The following is a 21,611-nucleotide window of genomic DNA, read 5'->3' as shown; positions in this document are numbered from 1 at the left end:
ATTGATAATGACATTGGGTATAGAATTCTAAATTAGAAATTATTTTCATTCAGAAATTTTGAAGGCATTTCTACGCAGGTCTCCCAGTTTCTAGTGTCTCTGTGGAAACGGACTTTGCCAGGCGGACTCTTGGTCCTTTGCATAAACCTCTTTTATTTCCTGGGAAAGCTTGTAAGACTTCCTCTTTTTCCCTTGTGTTATGAAATTTTACAATAAGATGAGGGGTTTTTTTTCATCCATTTTGCAGGGTACTCAGTGGGCCTTTCAACTCTGGCATCATGAGTCGCTCATGAACACTTCCATTCTAGATCTTCTTTCATTTTCTTGAATTATTTCATGTTTCATCTCCTTGTCCATTTTTTCTGTTTTTCTGAAGCTCTCATCCACTGTTGTACTTATTAGTCTTTTCCTCGAATTCTTTTCCTCTCTCCTCATCTGAGATTTGACTCTACTTTCTGAGATACAGCCTCAATTCTATTGTCCAATTCCTCTTTTAAATTTTGCCTTTCTGCAATTATAGTTTTAATTTCCTACAGCTCTGTTTTGCTCACAAAATGTTATTTGATTTTACTCCCATTCTTTAGGGTTGGGTGGGTTTTTTAATTTTTTATTTATTTTTAACTTTATTTATTTTGAGAGAGAGAGAGCAGGGGAGGGGCAGAGAGAGAGGGAGAGGGAGAATCCCAAGCACATTCCATGCTATCAGTGTGGAGCCCAATGCAGGTCTTGAACTCACAGATTTTGAGATCATGACCTGAGCCAAAATCAAGAGTGAGACACTTAATCAACTATTTATAGTTGGCTATTTATAATATCCAAGATATGGAAGCAACCCAAGTGTCCACTGATAGATGAATGGAAAAAGAAGATGTGGCATATATATACGATAGAATATTACTCAGACACACACACACACACACACACACACACACACACACACAATGAAAGCTTGCCATTTGCAACAACATGGATAGATCTAGAAAGTGTTATGCTAAGTGAAATAAGTCAGTCAGAGAAAGACAAATACCATATGACTTAACTCATACATGGAATTTAAGAAACAAAGCAAATGAACAAACAAAAAAACAGACTCTTAAATAGAACAAACTAGTGGCTGCCAGAGGGGAGGGGGGTGGGGGGATGGGTGAAATAGATAAAGGGGATTAGAGTGCATTTATCATCATGATGAGCACTGAGAAATGTATAGAATTATTGAATCATCATGTTGACACCTAAAACAAATTTAACACTGCATGTTAATTATACGTGAAGAAAAAAGTAAATTAAAAAAATTTTAAATTAAAAATAAATAAAAATATCTCTTGAAACAATTTGTTTCTTTCAAGTTCCTTTAACGTTTGCAGTAGATGTGATCTTTGTGTTCCCTCATATTTTAGAAACAAAAACTAAAAAATTGATTGGAAACACTGTGGACACCAGTAGATGTCTTCACAGTGGGATGATCTGATTGAACCAGTTCTTTTGGAACTCCCCAGTGTTATACGTTTTAGTCTTTCCTCTTGAACTGGTCAAATTCACTACAAAAGCCTCTTATGGTCTCCAGACTGGAGGATGTAAACTAACTGGTCCTCTGTCTTCAAGGGCCACCAAGAGAGAGGAAAGGTAAAGATCTCCGTAGTTGGTGAATGAATGTATACCTATGTCCTTCTTGTACTAACCCTCTTCACTGAGGCTGTGAGCTTCCACAGATATCCTCTGCAGAGAAAACATTCAGTCTTCTGCTACCACAGTAGTCAAGGGCAATCATGTATGTGGGCAAGGATGGGGAGAGCCTGGGCAGATTACACAGCCTTTTAATCCCTCTTCCTGTTTTAAGGTCCATATCACCCATACCTACTGCCTCCCATTTCTGAGCCTTTTGATGGATCCACAGTAAAAATTAGTTTGCTTCACTATTTTTCCTTCTGGAGGCCTAGAGTTCACATTTCTTGGGTCTATAAGTGAATTTTGCATGAGAGATGATCAACCTTAACCTTTTATGCTTCCAAAAGATCGTCCATGTTCTTTATTATTGTGGGTGAATGTCTTTAGCTGGTAGTCTCATTACTTTTTTTAGTCTGATATAGATATATAGATATATAGATATAGATATAGATATAGATATAGACATAGATATAGATAGATATAATAATGATATCTAAATAATATATATAATAATGACATATATATTTATAAATAAATATAAAGAAAATATTATATATCTTATTATAAATTATAAATATATAATATGAATATACACATATATATGTGAAATATATAAATATATAAATATTTATCTATATTTATATATAAATATAAATACAGAATTATATGTGTATGTGTGTATATATGTATATATATATACATACATATATGTATGTATATACATACACACACACACATATTTGTTTTTCTTGTTTTCCTCATGTATTATCACATTTGCCAGAACTTCCTGGAAAATGCTATATAACAATAGTTTTAGTGGCTATTTTTTTTTTATTGCTACGTTTCTCACGTTTTACCATTGAGGCTTTCTTTCACCATTAGTTGTTGGTAGTATACATTTTTTATGGTCCTAGAAGAATATCATTCATAGTATCTTAAGAAAGTATCAAAGCTATATGCTTTACAAAGCTTTACAGAAGAGTAAAAGCAAATTTCTTTGCATTAACTGTATATGCATTTTTACATTATTTACAACTAACATACATTGGCTTTGGAAACTGCCTTCAGAACAGATTACCCAAATTTTTAAAAACCCCCTAAGAGTTACTAATCTATTGAATTTTATTTTGTCCAATGCATGCTCCGTCATCAACCATTCACTTACGAACAATATGGGGGTGATGCTATATGGCAGGCAGTCTGGCAGGCACTGGGCAAAATCAACAAGGTCCTTACAGCTATGGAGCTGACACCTTGTTCATGTTGCAATAAAAGGATCCAGATATCCAGATCGAGTAGTCAGGAAAGACTTCTCAGAATACGTGGACATTGAAGCAGAGGTTTGGGGCCTCAGTAATATGGTAAATGATGGTGTTATTTAATGAAATGAGAAATATGGTGAAGGTTTGGTTGAAGGGGTCACAGGTCATATTTGGGCATATTAAATACATGATATCTGTCAGGCAACAGTGGTGGAAAAGTCAAGTAAGGAGGCTGATATAGAAATCTGGAGCTCAGGGGAGATGCCAGAATGGTAGATATAAATTCAAGGGTAAATGATGTTTAAAAGAGCCTGCATGATATCATCAAGGGAATGAAGTCACTAGAGAGGAGGAGAGGAATGAGCATGAAGCCCCGAGGAGGACCAAGAAGTTACAGGATTAGAAAGGAGCCAGCAAGAGAGTCTGAGAGGAGCGTCCACAGAGACAGGGGGAAAACAGGAGAGTGAAAAATAATCAGCACAGTAAAGCAGCCTCTCCAGAGGAAGGAGAGCTCATCAGTCATAATGAGTTGTACCTGTGGTTGTAAGATGCAAACATTCAAGCTGTCTGGGTGAGGAGTACAAGGGAATTCCCTGCACTATTTTTGTGACTTTTTTTGGAAATTGAAATTGTTTCGCAATGAAAAGTTAACATTTGAAAAGCAAATTTAAAACTCAAGTGTTTAAAAACCTTAAAAACTGCGAACAGGTAAAATTAAATTTAAGAATATCATGACATTCAGAAAAGGCTTTCAAATCAGTAGTGTTTTCTCTCTAGGCTCCTACTAAAAGGCAATGTGTAAAATTTTAGCAAGCCTCAGGTTAAATAATTAAATGGCTAGAAAATAAAGTGAGGCCAATAAAGAGTCAAGACCTAACATAATGCGATAAACTCGACAACTATCAAGTAGTGATCAAACACAATTAAAGAAGAATTAAGAGATGACCTTATTTGGTGACATTGCCAAATGCATCTTTCTGATCTGCGGGACAGGCTCACAGATAGCCTGTGGGACAGGCTATTCCTGGGGCAGTGCTGTTTCCACCCATCTCAGTAGAGTATAGCTCCTTCTAATGGCTCAACCCACATCCTTAGGTCACAGGAATGTCATAAGGACAGCACATGTAGCACAAAAAACAGAACAGCATAAGAAGGGCAAGCATGGATTCTGCAGCCAGACAGATGTCCAAGTTCAGATCATGGCTCTGCCATTTACCAGCTGTGTGTCTTTGGACAGGTAGCTTGACCACTCTGTGCCTCCACTCTTTACTTTAAAAAAATGAGAATAATAAAGTACAGAGTTGTTAAAAAGAGCCAAATGATTTAATATGTGCAAACACCTGGCAGGAAATAAATGTTATACAAATATAATTACTCTCTTCCTCATACCTGCCCCACCCACAACAGTCCCCACAGGCACATATACATGATCTTTCAGTGAATCCTTTTCATGTTCCTCAAAACAGATTTCCTAAACGAACCCACTTTTCTGTCTTCACTGCTACCTTGTCCATCATGATCATCTCTAATTGTGTCCCAACCAGTCCCTTTGTTTCCACATTGGCCACCTACCATCCGTTCTGCACACAGCGAGAGCATCTTCCTAATGTGAAGGAGATGCCACACTTCTAAACTAACCAGCAGCTTCCGACTGCACTTAGAATAACTGCTAACTTTCTTACCATGGTCCGAATGCCCCCTGTGGTCTGAATAGCTGCTCCTCTTTGAACGCATCTGAACTCCCTCCTGGTGGTCACCACCCTCCGGCAGATGGCCTGTCCCTGTCTCCGTCACCCTGTCGGCTCATCACTTCCTTTGGACTTGCTCTTTCCTCACCTGTGTTTTTCCCTCACCTCTTGCATGACCCGTCTCCTGCCTCTCACCTGTTGCACACACTGTTGGCCACTTCAGCGGCAAGGCCCCACTTCTGTCAGGATCCAGTGTTGTTCAGGTATTCATCCTTCCTTCACATGACCCACAGGATGACTTTAGAATAGTCCCAGTTTATGCCTATTGTTTAAGTTTAAAAAGTCACGGCATCCCCCTTCAATGTCAAAGTACCCTGGTTTGGACTAAAAATCGTATAGTCACCCTATCCATGGGCAAATCCCAGGTGCAAGCCAGCTGTCAGCAAACTGTGGCCTGATGGTCAAACCCAATGCCTGCTTTTGTAAATAAAATGTTATTGGACACAGCCACACTCATCCCAGCGCATACTGTCTATGGCTACTTTTGTGCTACAACAACAGAGATAAGTGGTTACAACAGAGATCTCATGGTCCACAATGCTGAAAACATTTACAGAACCTCCCCCCCCTTATCCATAGGGATACATTCCAAGACCCTCAGGGAATGCCTGAAACCACATAGTACCAAATGCTATGTTTTTCCTATACAAACATACTTATAATAAAGCTTAATTTAATTTTTTTAATGTTCACTTATTTTTTGAGAGAGAGAGAGAGAGAGAGAGAGAGAGAGACAGTGCACAAGTGTGGGAGGGGCAGAGAGAGAGGGAGACAGAATCTGAAGCAGACTCCAGGCTATGAGCTGTCAGCACAGAGCCCGACACGGAGCTCGAACTCCTGAACCCCAAGATCATGACCTGAGCTAAAGTCAGATGCTTAACCAACTGAGTCACCCAGGGTGCTCCCGATAAAGCTTAATTTATAAAGTAGGCACAGTAAGAGACTAACAACTAATAATAAAACAGAATAAGTATACAATATACTATAATAAAAGTTATGCGAGTGTGGTCTCTTTCAAAATATCTTATTATACTATACTCACCCTTCCTGTGATGATGTGAGATGATAAGATGCTTAGTGATGAGATGAGGTGAGGTGAATGACGTTGGTGTTGTGTCCAAGGGTTAGTTAGGCTCTACTGACCTTCTGAACATATATCAGACGAGTCATTACCCACGGTTGAAGGTGGGTAACAACGGTGGAAAGCAAACCCGCGGATGGGGAGAGGACTTACTGTATTAGTTTGCCCTTTACAGAAGACGCTTGCTGACTCCTGATCTAAGCCAATCAAAGTTGCCCTATTCCCCCTGCCAGTGATGGATTTAGGAAGGTGTATAGAACCCAATCCTGGCCAACGAAATGTGAGGGGACATCTCTCTTAAGAACCTAAGAATTCTTAGCTGGTGAAAGAGACACACAGGGAGAGCTGCTACTTTTCTTTGTCTTCCCGATGACCTAGGTATGGGGATAGGATAGCCTGAACACTGACTGCAGCCATCTTTCAACCAGCCTGAGGCTGAACCCAAGAGGCTGAAGTCAGAGCTGGGAGATTTTCAGGAAAGTGGCGCTAAATCCCCAAAGTGCCACGTCTGGAGGCTGCCATACCTATGTATATCCCCTTAACCTTAAAAATACAATTGCCAGGGGAGCCTGGGTGGCTCAGTCTGTAGAGCGTTGACTTCTGCTCAGGGCCTGATCGCCCGATTCATGAGTTCCAGCCCCGCGGCAGGCTCTGTGCTGACAGCTCAGAGCCCGGAACCTGCTTCGGATTCTGTGTCTCCCTCTCTCTCTGCCCCTCCCCTGCTCGCATTCTGTCTCTCTCTTCTCTCAAAAATAAATAAACATTAAAAAAATTTGTTTAATTAAAAAAATACTGTTGCCAGTTAGTTTACCAGCAAAAATGGGTTTATTCGGGAATAGCAGAGAATTGCAACCTCAGACAAGCGAGCTACAGGGAAACCAAAGGCAAGTTCTGAGAACAAAGGAGAGAAAAGCTCTTTTACATTGAAAAGGGGGGAAGTTGGGAAGCTGTTAAAAACAAAAAGTCCACTGGAGTAAATTGGGAGTTGGAAGCATAGCGGCTTTTCATTGGCTGAGTTGTGTCGGTCTCTCATTGGCTGGGCTGTTGCCGGGGCAACCGGGGAGGGGGCTGAAAAAAGCCTGTCTTGCTCCTGCTGGGATTCTAACATAGGAGCTAAAATAGTAGGGACTTGCAAGGTCTTCCTCTTGGGTCTGCAGTTGACCACGAGTGGTAGTGTCCGAGAGCTCCCCCTTCTGGCCTCCTGACCCCATTTTAAATGAGGTTTCCTTTTATTAATTTCCACAATCTTCTCATGTGAGAAGAAAATCCGATTATTTAAGCTGATTGAATGCTTGCTGTTATAACCGAAATCACATTAACTGATATAAGGTCACACCATCCAAATGTCACCGCTACACAGAGTCACTAAATTTTCTGTTGTTTCAGTCTAACCCCATTGGCCACTATATTGCCCTGTTTATTTTATTAGCAGCACTTTTTAAAGTCTCTGAAATCATTGTTTTTTTATTTATGTGCTTTGTCGCTCATTAGCTGATTCCTCCACTAGAGTGACGTTCCCATTAAAGTAGAGATTTCACCTGTATTGTTCTACCCTAAACCTCTGTCACCTCTGTTTACTCCATCACATAGAAGCCCTCAAAATATACTTGCTAACTGAATAAATAAAAACTAAAACTCTACAAGGGAGCTAGGATTTAAGTTAGGAAGGATGCCAGGACCTGGGGTAGCCTGGAAACAGTGGGAGTTGGTGTGTTTTCTAGGGAGGCATAACAGGATAAAAACACTGGTCACATCTCTGTGTTGTGACTGGGTCCCACTCCCTGAGCTTTGTTACAAGGCTTGCTGAGATTTCAGTAGTGGCCTGAGCAGCAAGGGAAGGGATCTGGGAATGGGCTTAACTGGACTTAGGGAATTGACCAGCCTGTAGGATACACTCTTGAAGGCATTGTCCAAAAATCTAATGAGAGTGTACAGGCTTTGTGTATTCATACAATATCAGTACCCAAGAAGGTCTCACAAAGGGAGTGGAGGGAGAGAGAAAAAGGCTTAGATAGCTGTCTGCCAACTGAAGAGATTACAGTCTGTCTCATTTCAATGCAATGTATCTTTCCTGAGCAGGACAGAAAGATCACAGTTGTGCTGACCCTGGAAGAGAGAGTCAGCAAGAGCTCAGCAAGTGGCCAGTGTTCCAGCCAAGCGGGCTGAGTTTCCGAACAAGACTCCAGAAGTAACATGCGAACCATGTCAATGCAATAGGTTTCTATGTATCGTCCAAAATATATGGAATCATATGAACCAGATCAGAGGTGGTGAACTCACCCATCTACAGCACCAAGCTAAGTGTGTGTAGAGTGGATCAATGAGCATGTACCCCCTCTAAACGAGAGGGTGGCTCCCAGATCCATCTGCTTAATGCCATTTGCAACAATGAAAGCAAGAGTATTCCTAGATCTGATCTAGAAATCGGAATATTTTTTGTCTCAGAACCCCACATTGTAAATGTCGACAACTCACTTAAATGCTCAGACAATACCATGCTACCCAACCAGGGAAGGGCCAAAGACATTTTTTCTATGTCTGAACGAAACAGACATGGCAGTGGTTAGGTTGCAGCTTACTGAAATTGGGAGGTCCGAAAGAACTCTGCAGGTAGAGAAACCTAGAACAGCAAGATGGCTCCTTGATGCCACCTATAGGTAGAGGTGGAGCTAACAACATACTTCTTCACCCAGGCAGGACCAATTCAGTAATGGGTCAGCCCTGAACCTGTGGTTCAAATCTCAGTGACTCCACCTGCTGCCAGCAAAGAAAGCTAAGTCTGGTTCAAGTAGAAGGTTTGTGTATTGGGGAATGAGAGACAAGGCTAAGGACATAGATGACGTAAATCCAATTTGTTGTAAAGGAGTATTATCAGGGTATGAGGCTAATCAAAAGACAGAGATCCTTTTGCCATAAGTAGAAGTATAATGAATATGCCAGAACTTGGTTTACCTAACAGAAGTGTTTGCACACCACTGAGTAGATACACCTGTCTTATTAGCAGGCAGCCTGAGATCAAATGAACCAGAAAAAAAAATAACATCACAAATGTTACAATTAAAATTCTCATTTTTTTTTAAATGTCACTATGCTGATCTGGCCCTAAAGCTATGGCAGTGAACATCAGGAAGGTTTGCAAATAACATCTGCAAAAAGTGAGAGTTGTGAGCTCATACCTTTCTCCCTCAGTTCCTAAATTTATTCTCAAAGCTATAAAGGAATTATTCAGGAACAAGTGCCTCTTCCCCCTTGCCCTCAATCTGCCTGACATCAGCTTATATCTCTGTGGAGAAAGGGTGACAGTTTTTGAACAGAAAACAGTCTTGGGAACTTGGTCATTTACCTGTTAAGGTGAAATAAGAGAAAATCTGTGTCCACACTGCTGTATGTGCATCCCGATGGGTACCTGGGAGCACACAGCACGGACACACAATCACTGGCAGAAGCAGCCTTCATCCTGCCTCAGCAGGTAACACAACCTGATAATAAGGGGCCGGGGAAAGCACTGCCTACAACTTAGGTCTTTGCTGATCAATTTCAAACCCACAGAAGAAGACCCAGAGCAGTGACTCATGCGTAAAAATAATTATGTCGTGAGATCTGAATCTGCTGTAAAAGAAACTGAAGGTCTTTCACCAGGTAAATTCACAGCTCAGGAACTTCACACTGCCTAGCTGGACGCTTTAAGTGTACAAATTCTTTCGGTGTAATTTGTGTCCATAAATACTCATTTTTCTTTCTCAACACCATCATCATCACCCTCATCACTGTCACCATTAACAAGCTAAGCAGCATTTATGTTATGCCAGACACTTTAGCAGACATTTTATATGACTTATCTCAGTGAACACATTGCTATGGGGTAGGTACTATTTTTATTCCCCATTTAATAGATGGGCGGAAATAAGACTGAATAAGAACTTCACCAAGGTTCCAAGCTAATCCATGGCAACATTAAGATTTGAACTTCAGTCTCTCTGAGGTTCATCTCTGGCTCTCCACCTTGATTTCTGATTGCTTCTTTAACACTATTTGCCTCCGACACTCTGTTTTGGACTTTCCTTTCCAACTCAGCTCTTAAGTTTACCTTTGAACATCCCTTTTCCCCCCCGACCCCAATTCTAGTCCCCAAAAGATTCAGACCACCTGAATCTACCCTACCTCAGCCTTTCCCTTAAGAAAGAGAAAACTGACAGAGCACCTGTGTGGCTCAGTCAGTTACGCGTCTGACTCTTGGTTTCTGATCAGGTCATGATCTCACAGTTTGTGAGATTGAGCCCTGGATCAAGCTCCATGCTGACAGCGTGGAGCCTACTTGGGATTCTCTTTCTCTCCTTCTCTCTCTGCCCCTCCACCACTCGTTTTCTCTCCTGTGCACATGTGCTCTCTCTCTCTCAAAATAAATAAACTTAAAAAAAGGAAATAAAGAGAAAACTGACAATGAATAACCAGTTATGGAATTCCAGCTAATTTTACTTGAAATTTCTGTACCTTCTCCTCCTGCGTCAGTAACTGGCAGTAGCATACGGAGATCCCATGCAGCAAATGTCAAAATCCAGGAGACCCTGCCAGCATTTCAGGTCATTACTCCATCTACACCTGGGGCAGGCGTTCCAGGCAGCCAATTACAATAAGCCAATTATAGGGCCCTGACCAAGGGCTGAGTCTGACCCATGTTTACGACAGCATGAGGTAAGAGATTTAATGAGAAGTAAGAAAAACAGTTTGCTTTCTATTTCCTGCCTTTCCTTGACTCAAAACCCACTGTCTACCTCCATGTGTTCAAGGACTGTAAGGCAGGGCTTTTAATGGGCTGGTTGCCATTCCCGAGGGAAGTACAACTGAGCTGGATCTGGAGTCCGCTTGCAGCTAATAAGGTCAGAGTGTGCATGCCCAGCCCCAAATGCAATAATAATATACGGTCACTCATAGTGAGAGGATTAAGTTCCCATAATTCACATCATTAGACAATAACAATAAAGCACCAGCAGGCTCTGGTCTAATAATGTGTCTGGTTCCTCGAAGAGAGTGAAAAGAAATCCCTGGCAATGAGTCCTTTGGTTCACACTACTATTTACCGTACCTGGTTTTATTGGAGGCTTTGTCCAAAGCCCTACGTGGGAGCTGGGGCCCTGACAAAGTTAATGTACCTCTTTGCTTCATTCAGTTAAGCTAATTTTTCCTAAAAAATGCTGGTTGATGACGTTGCTAACTGATCTTCCCCACTGTTAATCCCCATGCATATTTTTTTCTTTCTATAAATACACACTTGTACACGGGCATGCACATACACACACACACACACACACACACACGGTAGTTTGTGTTCATGATACTGTTGTTCTTGGTGCAATTAAGCATTCTCTTGCATGTTTCTATTCTTGACATGTACTGATACCTCTTCCTGGAGACTCTTTCCTCTTTTCTGGACCTCAAAGACTCTTGCTCGTGCTTCTATAACCCATATGAATGTCACCCCTCTGGAAATTTTTCCCTAGCTCCTGATAGAACTCATTGTTTCTTGCTGTTAATATTTTAGGTATAATTACAGTCATACTGCAAACCACTACTCTCTTTTTTTGCTTTATGGACAAATCTGTTCAAAGCCACATAAGAATATAGTTTCCTTTGACTTTCATCAGTCTTTGATTCTGTGCATGGGAACCAAAGAACTTAATATGTGCTAAGGTTATTACTAAATGGTCATGTTTATTACCATTTCTTCAAAATCTGTACTCTAAACACTGCCAAGACTAATGGAAGATGACATTTTTCATAATCTATAAAAATGTAGTTCGACACCTCTCTATTTTAAAATTTATATTTATGTTGAAGTGAATTGGGTTCTTCTCACCATGCTGAAACAGAAGGCTAAACATTCTTCTATATTCCAAGCCAATATCTGTAGGACAGATCACCCTTGCTTAAGTGTCCATTGCTACCGATATATGGGCATGTCATTACTCTAAAAATAAAGCATGGCCTTTGCATAATATCTCTAACACGTAAAGAGTCTGTATTGATCAGTGGAACTCTGTGCTTGGGGGTTCCCAATAAGGGTGTTGGTGCTAGTCAGGGAATCAGAGGCAAGTTTCCATGTGAAGGAAAACTTCACATTCACACTACAGCCCATTCAAGATCATCAGCCAAACTCAAGTTAGACTGAAAGGTAGGAACGCAAAATCCAAGTGTATGTCAACAACAGAGCTATAACATCTCCATACCTGAACTGCTCACATTATTTTTGGTTAATGATGACCTCTGCATCAGCCATCTGTTGTTGCATAACTAGGCTAAGACTCTAGTGGATTAAAACAATAGCCATATCTTTATTCCAAAAAAAAGTGTATTTAGTTTATTTTTAGAGAAAGAGAGTGCATGTGCAAGGAGGGGAAGAGCAGAGAAAAAGAGAGAGAGAATTCCAAGCAGGCTTCTGCTGTCAGCGTGGAGAGCAATGCAGGGCTTTGTCTCATGAACCTCAAAAATCACAATCCGAGCCAAAATCAAGAGTCAGACACTCAACCAACGGAGCCACCCAGGTACCCCAACAGCCATTTCTTAATGCTTACAAGTTTACAGGTCAGCTGGGTGGTTCTGCCGATCTAGGGAAGTCTCAGCTGATCTTGGCTGGGCTTGATTTTAAGTCTGTGTCAATGGGCAGCGTGGCTGGAGCTTGGCATCCCTGTGATGATCTTACTCACGTGCCTGGAAGGTGGCCAGCTGAAATTTGGTGTGATGCATGGAAACAAGCCACATGCTTCTCTTTCTCCAGCAAGCCTGGGCTTGCTCACATGGCAGGGTTCCAAGAGAGCCAGTGGAAGTGCTGGCACTTAGCCTTGGAAGTAACACACCATGACTTCTATTGTATTCTATTGGCTACAGAAAATCACAAGTTTAAAATCACGCTTGCAGCTTGACAATTGTACTTATCAAGGCTCATCCCCAATGTTGTTTCCATAAGCAATTGGGAGTCAACACGTAGAGGCAAAAAAATCTTTAGTTCCAACAGATCAAGGTTAAGGCTGTTCTTGTTGGGAGGATTATAAGAATAATGCTCAAGTGGAAGAAATAGCCTCGTCAAACGTTTCATCTATAGCTGGTTCTAATAATAGTGCAACCAAAAGCAACTGGTTGGAGGGGGTGAGAGGAGGGAATCTGAAGGCATCTCTTTTGAAAAACACAGTTCTTCTTTGGGGAAAAGAGCACTGTATATGCTATCCCCTGGTGAATCTGCTCTATCCTGGATATTTTGATACAGAAGATATTTCAGACAGTGAGCACCAGGCTCTAGTTTCAAAAGAGCTGCTTATGAATTTACTCCAGAAGCATTAAGCTAAAAGGGATGCCATGCTGGCTGCAGTGACACTGGGGGATCTCAAAGACCCCAGTCATGGATAGGCCACAGGGTCAAAGAAGGATGGAGTACAGGCAGTCAGAGGATTTGGCTGGAAATGATTCAACCCATAAGAAATGAAGGCGGTATCCTGCATCCATAATCGCACACCATATTTGCATAGCACTTTAAAATGAAAGACATTTGCTGCAGAATTTTCACAACTTTCAGTTTATTTTATCCACACACCTTCCCTTGAGGACTGTGTAGAGCAAGATCCATGAAATTTGCTGCATTTCGCAAGGGAGGAAATGAAGGCAAAAAGAGATAAAGTGATTTGTCCAATGTCAATCAAATAATCAAGAACAAATTCAGAATTAGGACTTCTCCAGGACTCTGCTTTTGAAAGTCACCCTTCTTCCAGAAGCTTAGTGAATTTCTCAGACATGTCTAGTAACAACCCCTCAGGGAGAATGCCTAAATGCGACTAATTAAATTCTTACTGTTCATCCCTTCCTTCTTCCCATTCAATCTCTGGTCACTTCCTTCCCACCATCCCTTCCTGAGGCCTGTTAACTGACTCTGGGCAGAGGGGACATGCCTTTAGCAGCTGCTTACTCTGTTTTATTCACTCAATCTAATTCTCAAACTAGACTAGAGTGATATTGAAAAGCAAAGAGGACCAACCAATATTAGATGTAGTCATTTGCTACAATCCCTATGGCATAATAAGCCTGCTGTTGGTCAGTGGACAATGGCCATAGGTAAACGTGGTCCAGCCTTGGAATCAGCCAGACCCCATTTGCTTATTCTGTGACCTTGGGCAGGTTATTTAATCTCTCTGAGCCTCAGTTTATTCAACTACAAAAATTGGTATAATAACCCCCATCTCACAGGATTCTTGGGAATACTGAATGATGATAAATGTAAAAAACCCCAAACAGTCCAATAATTATTATTTCCTTTACACAAAGTCAGTTGCAAAGCAGTCTATGGATAACCCACCTCAGTAATTCAAATAAAATAGGGGGGAAAATTTGTCTGAAATATCTAACATAGTTACATATTTTTTATTCTTTCAATATATTCAGAAACATAATGGCCAAATATTTCCAAACTAGAAGTAATACTCTCTGTTTAGTTAAACAAAATACTATGTCATTTGAACATTGCATGTAAATATTAATAAAGTTATGAAAGAATTGAATGAGGTAGACATTTCTTCTTCACTGTGCTTTATTGACTTAATTTATTAACTAAATTTCTGTGATGGTCTTTTTGATGTGTCAGTTTGCCTGGACTATACTCCCCAGTGTAAAAATAAAGGAAACCTCATTTGTTTTTTAATTTTTTAATGTTTATTTGTTTATTTTGAGAGAGAGAGAGAGAGTGCACAAGTGGGGTTGTGGCAGAGAGAGACAGAGAGAGGGAGACACAGAATCTGAAGCAGGCTCCAGGCTCTGAGCCATCAGCACAGAGCCTGTCACGGGACTCAAACTCACAAACAGTGAGATCATGACCTGAGCTGAAGTCAGCCCACTTAATCGACTGAGCCACCCAGGTGTCCCAAAGGAAACTTCATTTAAATTGGAGCCAACATGGCACCTAGCAGGCTCAGTCTGTAAAGCATGAGACTCTTGATCTCTGGGCTGTGAGTTAGAGGCCCATGTTGGGTGTAGAGATTACTTGAAATAAAATAAAATAAAATCTGGAAAAAAAAATTGTGCTGGGAAGCCCTGAAAGGGGGAGCTCTCACACACATTTCACTCATGGCAGCCTGTGTGACCAGCAGGAAGAAGGAAGAGAAGAATTGCTTTGACAAGAGAGGACATTTTTCACATAGGAATTTCATCCCCCGCTTTTAAGAAAAAGAAGGGATATCTCTCTCTGCCCCAGCAATAACCAATGAGAAGCCGGCAGCCAATGAGAAGTTGCCACAACTTTAAACTCTTGGTCTTCTCCAATAAATTTTGTTCAGAACAAAATCCCCCCCCGCCAATTTCCTCCCAAAACCTAATAAAAGCCGACCTTCCCTTTGTCTTTTCAGATTCGCCTATGGTTCTCTATAGCTTGAACATTCCTAAATGTAATTTCTCCACTATTCCCGAATAAACCCATTTTGCTAGTAAAATAAATGACAATTTTGTTTTTAAGGATGACACCAGCTACACAACCAAACACGAATCTCAGCAGTTGCTGTGAAGGTACAAAAGTAGATGAAGAAAGTCCATAATCAGTTTGCTGAAATTTAAGGAGATTATCCTAATAACCTGGGTTGCTTGATTCAATCATTGGAAAGACCTTAAAAGTAGAGCTGCGGTTTCCCTAAGGAAAAAGAAATTTTGCCTGTGGATTGCAGCTTTCATTCATGCCTAAGAGTTCCAGCCTGCCTTTCTTGCTGATCTGTCCTCCAGATGGCAATTCCTTGTGTGTGTGTGTATGTTGTGTGTGTGTGTGTGTGTGTGTGTGTATATATATATTTCTGTAATGCATGTACATACATATATTATATAAACAATATTGTATATATTTTGTGTAAAAATATTGCACATATATGCATACATGTATATGTCTGCACATAAATGTATGTGTGATTGAACTTTATGAATTTTCTTTTGCAGATCAAAAGAGATCCACGTGGAAAATAGATTTGACTGTACTTCTGTGTTCTAGAGGTCTTGGCCCGCTTTATCTGGCAAGTACTTGTGAAATGTGTGCTCTTAACGAGCCCACGTGATTAACTCTGGCCCCTGGTCCTCAATGCCCTCACAGTCAGCAAACAAACTGGGAGCCTATAAGAATTCTATGAACACAAATGGGCAGTGCTTCTGTCTCGCTGTTCCCAAGAGCGGTGGAAACTCCTGCCAGCTTTATGGAATACACTTTGTGCATTACCAAACCTCAGTGTCACCTTGACTCATCCAAAACCTTAGCAGGATTTCGGAGCAGAGTTTAGGAGAAGTCAAACATTGAAAGCGTACAAGTGAAACATCCATTTGTGAACCCAAAGCCTCAGAAAAACGAACTCCCAAGTAATAGGTCCTTGTTCTTTTCCTTCTCAGACAAACATAATCAATACCTTCAGGTTTGAGGATATAATCTTTCTTGCATTCCCCCACCCAGTCTTCCAGACACCCCTATTGTTCACAGAATTATATCTAGCACAACATGGCAAAGAGGCCATGGGCCTGATTTGAATTGAACCAAAACATTTCTCCTGCCCAGACAAAGCTGAGAAACTTTTCTTTGTGCACTTTTCAGCTGATGTGCAGCTTCCTATTATGTGAGCAAGCAGGCCACCATCCATCTTCCTTTGGAAGGTTGTGACATCGTTCTGCAATTCCTAATGAACTGGCAAGGCCAATTAAGCACTGCATAGAATATCCATAGCCAATTCACCCGATGAAGACAGTTACACGCATTAATACTCTGTCTTTTGTAGGTGAGAATTATTTGGAAAGAGGACTTTTGTGTTATATGCCAGCCTTGAGGAAAGCAATTGCCCAAATTTACTGGACCAGCGTCCTTTTCTCCCCTTTGGGACCTCTTGGCCAACTAGATTCAACTAACATTTATTAGGTATCTAATACGTGCTGGGTACTCAACTAGTCAGTTTTGTGTCTATAATGTCATTCACTTATCACAAGAAATACAGGATGTAAGGATCTCCATGTGATGGAAATATTGGCACTCATAAACTTGCCAAATCATGCAGCTAAAATAATGGCAAGCTAAAAAAAAAAAAATGCAGATTTCTTAACACCGAGTCTGAGAACACCATGTTCTTTCCACTCTGGTATAGCTCTGATGCGTGTTAGTGCTTGCATTTAAGAGACAACTGACTTCACTGGGTATAGTTTAGAGTGGGTTCCCCAAAATGTCTTCCTCTCTGGATACCATGCCTCTGCTTTCTTCTGAGTACTTCCATTCTCCCACCTCCACTGGAGTTCTTTCCATGGATTTTGGAAAAAGAGACAGAGGGGAGAAAAGTCAGTTTCACCCTGGATAATGGAAATTGAGAATCAAGAACCTTGGGAGCTGTTATTGGCTATATCCTACCTGGACCTGTTCAGTCTCCGAGGAGAAGGAGGCCATGACAGGGATGAGCATACAGAGCAGCAGCAAGAGGAAAGATAGCTCTGTCCCCTCTTTCCAGTCTGTTACTCGCATCAGCCCACCTTTGGGTATCCCCAGAATAGTTCTCTGAATCCTTTTCTTTTGTTCAGGCAGTTTTTGTTCCTTGGGATCCAAAGAGCTCTGATACACCAGAGAGTACACTGGGTCACTGGAAACTAATCGGGGGCTGTGCTTGGATGTGTATCAGGATCGTTTTGTAAGCATGACCATGGGAAATGCAAATTGTAATAAGACAAAGGGAGTATGGGCATGGAATTTAGGTCAACCTAGAAGTTAGCCAAAGCCACCGGGGAAACCACTGAAGGGTAGGTAAAGAAGAATTCTGGAATTGGTACCCACAGGTAATGTCACATTTATAAAGTGAGAGGAACAAGATGGTCAAAGGGAAAGGCAGAGGAGTCATGGTCAAAAGAGTAGAAGAATCAGACAAGTGCGGAGTCATAGGAATTAATGAATGTGTTTCCAAAGGGGAAAAAATCTTCCACAGCAGCCAATGCAGGTGACAAAGTGAAGGGAACTGGAGGCCATTTCCGACCCATAAGAAAGCTTTTTCAGGGGCGCCTGGATGGCTCAGTCGGTTAAGCCTCCAACTTCGGCTCAGGTCAGGATCTCACAGCCCGTGGGTTCGAGTCCTGCATTGGGCTCTGCTATGGCTCAGCCTGGAGCCTGTTTCAGATTCTGTGTCTCCCTCTCTCTCTGCCCTTCTCCCTCTCATACTCTCTCTCTCTCAAAAATAAATAAACTTTAAAGATTTTTTTTAAAAGAAAGATTTTTCATAAAAGACGTAGGCACAGAATTGCCATGGGTTACAGAGAAAGCAGGTGGTAGGAAAGTCGGTGCACTGAGTATAAGTGATTATTTTATAGAATTCTGGTGTTCAATAAAATGAAAAGAGGGCAGTAGCCTGAGGGGATAGCAAACTGCGATTCATGTGTTTTTAGCACATGGGAAATTCTAGTTAGTGATCTATTAGCTAAGGAGAAAGCACATTCACTTCCCTATAGTGATACCCTAGCACCACATGGCAGAGACTGGTAATTTTCCCACAGTACACATTCTCCCCTCTTCCTTTTGCTTTTTTAATGTTGATTTATTTATTTATTTTGAGAGAGAGAGAGAGAGAGAGAGAGAGAGAGAGAGAGTAAGCAGGGGAGGGGCACAGAGGGAGGGGGGTAGAGAGAGAATCCCAAGCAGGCCTCACACTCAGTATTGAGCCCAATGCAGGGCTCAATCTCATGACCTTGAGATCATGACCTGAGTTGAAATCAAGAGTTGGACACTTAACTCATTGAGCCACCCAGGGGCCCCTCCCCTTCTTCCTCTTAGTAATAAACTCCTAGCATCCTGTGTGTCAGCAAGGCCCATGGCTGCCCAGCTAGAAACTGCACATCCCAGCCTTCCTGGCTGCAGCCTCCCGTATGCCAATTCTCATTAATGGTCTAAAAATAATATGTGCAACTTTCACATCCCTTCCATAAGTAAGACGTTCTTGTCCTCTGTGTGAGCTCTTTCCCTTTTCCCATAAGCTAGAAAGTGTACTTCCTGATGGGCCAGCTCAACAAGCATTCTAAAGAATGGTGGAATAATCAGAAAGAAGGAACACGAGCCCCTGATGGAGTAAAGCTGCCCATCGGTTGCTCGTTTGACGATGCATAGACCTTCTGGACTGCTATGAAAGAGAGAGAGGAGGAAAAAAGGAAAGGGGAGAGAGACTATCATTCTTGAGTATTTATTTTGTCTTGGGCATCTACATTTCAGAAGGCCTTGCCCCAACATATACCCCTATCAAACACGAAAGCTGTAAGTATCCTCTGTGGTTTTTACAGGTCTGTCTTAGCGACCACTGAAAGAGATCGCCCAAGTGGAAAAAGTTGGGAAGAGTAAATATGGCTATTTCTTAGCTACAGAATAAGCCTAATTTGGGACATTGTCCTTCTGAGAAAGTCGACTATTGATTTCGGAGAAAAAGAAGTCAGAATTTTTTTTTTTAAATCCACTAAGTTGATTTATAAATGCCCAGGGCAATTGGAAGAGGGTTTGCTAAGAGGGGCAGAAGATTTCATTTTGATGTTGGTTGTGGAAGTTGGTTCTTATAAGTGACAGAATCAGATCTCAATGAGCTTAGGATATAACAGGGATGTGTTGGTTCACACAACCAAAGAAAGATCAGGGATAAAACTAACGTCTATGAAAAAAGAAACTAAGGTGTCCTCTTCTCCTCCACCCCCTCCCCTCTTCCTTTTATCCTTCCTCTTCCTCTTCTTCTCCTTCTCTCTCTCTCTCTCTCTCTCTCTCTCTCTCTCTCCTCTTCTCTCTCTTTCTCTCTCTCTCCTGCCCCCTGGCATTTATTGCAGGCCAGCTTCCATCTTTTACAGAAGCTTTCTCCACAAGATAGAGAAACCAGACACAACAGCTTTGGCACGTCTCATCACTCAACTTCACCTCCTGAGAGGACCTGGGATTTCCTCTCCCAAATTCAACAGACCTGGAAAAATGCTCAGACTGGCCTAGCTCAGCTCTGGTCTCCATGCTGGGGTCAACGAATTCTTGGCAGAGAAAAGGATATCTAAGAAGATAGTAACTCCCATTTCATTATTTACTCAATGATTTACATTTGAAATCAAGCACCTCACTTGCCCCAGAAAACAGATGAGAGCATTTGGGAAGAAAGTTTGATACTGTTTATTCTGCTTCTCAGAACTCAGATCTTACAATAAATAAAGTGTAGGCTTCTGAAAAAGAGCGTGCTTGTCTGCAGATAAGCTATAGGACAAATCAATGCCCTTCTCACCTCGTCTGCTATTTTCTGGAACAAGGACATTAAATGAGTTTGTAGAAATCAGGCCTTCATCTACTTATTTAACCATAATTTATGAATGTGGACCTTCTGTTAGGAAATAGCCAAATCACAGCCTGATAAATATAGGAAACAACTGAGTTGAAATATCTGGAAACAATGGTCAAAACAAATACATGTGGCATTAAGCAGGGCAACGGCTGCTGGGGCGCCTGGGTAGCTCAGTCAGTGAAGCGTTTGACTCTTGATCTCCACTCAGGTCATGATCTCTTGGTTTGTGGGATGGAGCCCACGTCCAGCTCTCGGCTGACGGCACGGAGCCTGCTTGGGGTTCTCTCTCTCTCTGCCCTTCCCTTGATCACACTATCTCTCTCAAAATAAATAAATAAACATTTTAAAAAAATAAAAGAAGGACAACTGCTGAAAGTTTTGTGTGATAGAGGTCTCACCCAATACCAGCCTCTTTGGGGCCCTAAAAACAGAATATGATTGACCGCAAAGCTCGCCTCCAACTTGAGTCAGGCTTTCACGATGCAGAAAGGACCCCCTTGGTTGCACCACCACCAGATCTGCTTAGCACCTCCATGGTCAGACCAGGATCTGCACCCATCTTTTTCTTTCTTATTTGGTACAGTGGAAGAATTCAAAGGGAGTTCCTCATCCCATAAAATGACCTCAGGCTGAAGCTGAATTATGACTTTCAGATCCCAACTTCCCCATCTCCTCTACCTCAGGGGAGTGTGTGTCCTGCTGAATGCTCACCTGCAGAGTTAAATAAAATAAGAGGCTGGAATCTTTGAGACTAGACCATAAAACATAATTGGACGAATCTCCGTAGACAGCATAAAATATCGTATCCTGTCTCACACAGATGGGATTATTTAGCCTTCACACAACCTTCAAATAACACGTTGTGCTCCTTTTAATCAATCCATAATTCAAAGAGGACATGCCTTAGCCCCCAGAGGCTTTCACTATGACAATAGTGTGGGCAGGCTAAGGCGAGCTATGTTTTATTAGGAAAGTCAAAGTCAGCTTGGGTTGAATTTCATAAATCTCATTAGTGATTATGGTTTCTGATTTCCAGGTTCGATAAAATACCGTTTTTACTTTGTAAACGTACCTCCGCCAGGAGGAGGAGTCCCAGGGCCTCCCCACCAGGCACAGTAACAGAGGGATCCCTGGTGTGGGGAGGATGCCAGGGCCAATAGGAGCTCTGCTGAGCACCAGTGTCCTTTGCTTACAAGCCTTAATGAAAGGTCCCAGGGCAGAGCGGCCTCCGTCTGTGTGTCCCAAGGAGAGAGAGGCGAGGAGTTTTATGACTGTCCCAACAAATAGCTCCCCGCTGCCTCTCATGCTCTCATCCCTCTGTATGGCCCGCTGTCATATGATCTGGGAATAAGAATTCCCTACAATCACCAACTGCACATGCACTTGCAGAAGCAGAGATGTGGACTCTCAGAGAGGTTAAGTTGCAGCTGAAGAAATCCCTAATGGAAGATGGTGGCATCCCCATCAATCTCCCCACAAAGCAGACCTCTGCAGCTGTGGCTCTTAGCTGGGATGAGAGGGAAGAGCCAATTAATAC

Source organism: Panthera pardus, unplaced genomic scaffold (assembly GCF_024362965.1).
Source record: "Panthera pardus isolate Hobbes unplaced genomic scaffold, ASM2436296v1 HiC_scaffold_3, whole genome shotgun sequence".
Classification (NCBI taxonomy): domain Eukaryota; kingdom Metazoa; phylum Chordata; class Mammalia; order Carnivora; family Felidae; genus Panthera; species Panthera pardus.
This window is presented reverse-complemented; position numbering follows the sequence as displayed.